This window comes from Perca fluviatilis, chromosome 8 (genome assembly GCF_010015445.1).
Source record: "Perca fluviatilis chromosome 8, GENO_Pfluv_1.0, whole genome shotgun sequence".
In the NCBI taxonomy this organism is placed as follows: domain Eukaryota; kingdom Metazoa; phylum Chordata; class Actinopteri; order Perciformes; family Percidae; genus Perca; species Perca fluviatilis.
The window spans coordinates 34,367,018-34,370,770 of NC_053119.1; the positions used below are offsets into that span (position 1 = coordinate 34,367,018).

The 3,753-nt window shown below is 40.6% G+C and overlaps 1 pseudogene; it reads right to left on the reverse strand.

Annotated features, from left to right (window-relative positions):
* Nucleotides 1-921: 921 nt before the first annotated feature.
* On the reverse strand, nucleotides 922-3,753 carry LOC120564295 (annotated as a pseudogene).

Genomic DNA, 3,753 nt, shown 5'->3' on the forward strand with positions numbered 1-3,753 from the left:
ATTTAGCATTATATGCTTTAAATTTCTCAAAGTTGCTGTGACCTGGAACAACTACATACATAAAACAACATAAAAACTCACAATAACTGGAAGTGATGTATTAATTCTTCCCATAAAATATGATGCCATTTGGCCTTCTGCTCCATCACTTAAGGCCACAACTTTATAAGACGGCACCCCTTACACAGTGAGTCCGATTGACATGAGATTTGTCACATAAGTCCAGCTCAATGTGCTAAAACAAAGCCTCTTTGACCATATTTGTCCTACATGATGTTTTTTTGCTAATTTGCATAATGTTAAAAACAGTTATAAGAAATGACTTGGTAATTTTGATTTTATCAAAGCCCAAATTAGTATACAGCATTGCTGGACTGAGATACACACTTCTACTATAAATGAGCAAGATTGGTGTAAAAACATGGGCACCATCAATCAAAGAAAGGGTTCAAAGGGCGGGGGTTAGCAGAAAATTGCCCATAACTCAAGTTCTTCTTTAGCAAGTCTGGTGAAAATTCAAAGCGACATCTGGCACGTCAACGACGTCAAAGTGTGTCCTAATTTGTGAAATTCGTGAAAAGCCAATGAAGGGGGTCGAACCTGTGAATTGTTACTTGCTATGTTATAATGTGTTTCTTATTTTGTGGAAGCATTTTTCAGTCAAAGGTGAAACAACATAGATGAGGATATAGTTGAAGTGGGACTTGCTATGCCCGCCCCATTTACTTCAACAGAATAGGCACCAAAGTCTGGCACCATTGCAAAATTCTTATGACTAAATGATGAGTAAAGACTCAATCAATCAATAAGGAAATCAAGATTAAACATTTAGAAACAACACAAATACTACTATTTTAGTTAGCTATTATTCTAGGCTACTCCACTTTTTTCCACTTGTCACATTCTGTAGCTGGATGCATTTTAATCATCCTCCTCAGCCTGCCTCTTGTAGGCCTTGACCTTGAGCTGCAACTTGTCGACTAGATCCTGCAGCCTGGCAACGTTTTTCTTGTCCTCCTCAGTCTGTTAAAGTTTATGTATTTGTAAATTAAGGTGTTTTGTATGTTAAATTGAGCTCACAGGGATTTGCCTAAAATACGTTTACCTGGTTATTTGAAGTTTTGGCCATTTTTACATGAAAATCCGATATTATAACATTGTATATGACAGAAAATACGGAAAAAAATAATAGTTCCACTTTAAACCAATCGCAATCGTCTTGGGCGGCGCTAAGCACCAGACAGAGCAACGGTGCCTCTGCAAAATAGCCTCTGGGAGAAACTTGTTTTGGTGTAACATATATATTCAGTCGTGCAACAGAAAACTCATATTCAACAGATAGTTTAGCTAGCTATCTCGATTTACCCTGTAGAGATCTGAGGAGCAGTTAACCATAGTCTTTTGGAATGTCTTGGCTGTCCTCAAATGCCTATAAATGCAGATTTGGGACATTTGGGGTTTTTATACCACAGATCTCAAATGTTATGGAGGGTTACATCAGGTGTTCTTGGTTATTATTGACTTTAAAACAGACCCCACCATATGAATAAAAAAAAAGTTTGCAGTGTACTTTATGTTGTAGCCAGCCATTGCAATAAAGACTTTTGATTAGCTGCGTCACACATTTCATATTGGCTCTCTCTCAGAGGACACAGATCAAAAGAACACAGACAATGCAATTGAAAATCAAAAACTGTTTTATTTTGCTATATTTTACATCATATTATATGAGTAAAAACAGCTTGTCCGCTGAACTTCTTTACTCAGCTGCTTCTTTTCCCTGGAAAAAATTAAAAAAACTAATGAATATACAGTGGATATGCGCTTGCATACTGTACACATCATACTCTGTAAAAGTTGTGTCTGTTGTTAATTATATGAGGCTTAAGGGAATCATGATAATTTGTTTTCAGTCATGAGTAGGAGGAATTTAATTTGGTTACATTTCCATAAAACTGACATGCAAATATTTACCTTGCCAGAGTCACGGCTCTTCGCTCTCAGCTTGTTGACCTGGGACTCTGCGATGTCAGCACGCCTCCCGCTCATGCGCACCTTTCGCACTTGACAGGATGAGTTGGCATGCTCTCTCCTGGGCCCAAAAAACATAGAGATTGACATTTTCTCACTAAAGGTCTACTTTGTCTGCAATAAATCTGTCACAGTATCAAGCTTTCAGTGTTGAAAATAAATATATATTGCCCCTTACCGCCTCCTCAGCCTGCCTCTTGTAGGCCTTGACTTTGAGCTGCAACTTGTCAACTAGATCCTGCAGCCTGGCAACGTTTTTTTTGTCCTCCTCAGTCTGTTAAAGTTTATTTATTTGTAAATTAAGGTGTTTTGTTTGTTAAGTTGTTTTGTATGTTAACTATTAAAGTGACTGTACCTGATAGGTGAGCTCCTTCACCCTCCTCTCATATTGCGAGACACCCTTAATGGCATCTCCTCCGCGTTTCTGTTCAGCATCAACCTCTGCCTCCAGTTCACGCACCTTCAGTGAACAATAAGGCAGTAAGAATACATATTTTTTAAAAAAGATCAGCTCTGCAAATTCTTTCTTCTTTCTTTCTTACCCCTTGACTCAAGTTTCTTGAGCTGCTTCTTGCCACCCTTCATGGCCAGGTTCTCAGCCTCATCCAGGCGGTGCTGCAGGTCCTTAACAGTGACCTCCAGGTTCTTCTTCATCCTTTCCAGGTGGGGAGCTGGTATCCTGCTCCTTCTTCAGCTCTTCAGCCATCATAGCAGCCTAGAGGAGGCAGCATAAAATGTTAATTAGAGGCCCCATTCTCCCATTGCTAAGTCAGTGTAGCATAAACATGATTTTGAAGCTGTTATGTAAAGATAAAGAGACATAATGGTGCTGTAATTATATATTGAAACATTGGAGTAAGGAACAATTAAAATGTAAACCCACATCAGTGATGGCCTTCTTGGCCTTCTCCTCTGCATTCCTTGCTTCCTGAACAGTATCATCCACTTCACCCTGGACCTGGACCAGGTCAGCCTCAAGCTTCTTCTTGGAGTTCATAAGGCTTGTGTTCTAAAAGGCAAAAAAAGATTTAGGAACTTTAGTCATCACATGCCTGATTTTTACGTGTTATTTAAAATGATTTTTGAATTATTGAAGTAATGATTTGGCCTGTTCACCTGAGAGTGTAGAAGTCCAACACGCTCACTGGCATCCACCAGCTCCTGTTCAGCAGTTTTGCGACTTCTCTCTGTCTGTTCCAGAGCAACTCTAAGTTCCTCGATTTCAGCTACCATCAGACCATTTCTGCGATCCACCATAGCAGCTTGTTCCTTAAAGTCTTCCTGTGCTCTGACAGCATCATCAAGGTGCAGTTGTGCATCCTAGTGAAAAAAATGATCAGGACAATATTCACATGAATGCCGAAATGTACCTGCACTGACAATAGTCTGTGCAACAACTCTGTTTCTAACAATACCTTCAGTTGCGCCTGCACATTCCTCAGCTGCTTCTGGGACTCAGCAGCCTGGGGCTACTTGCGTGGCTCAGCTGAATCTCCATCTCATTCAGGTCTCCCTCCATCTTCTTCTTGATTCTCAGGGCACGCTTTCTGCTCCTGACCTCAGAATCCAGAGTGCTCTGCATGGAGTCAATCACCCTCTGGCTGTTCCTCTTGATCTGCTCCATCTCCTCATCTTTCTCTGCCAGCTTCCTGTCCACCTCACCCTTAATCTGGTTGAGCTCCAGCTGGACACGCAGGGATCTTAGACTCTTCGTGTTCTAGA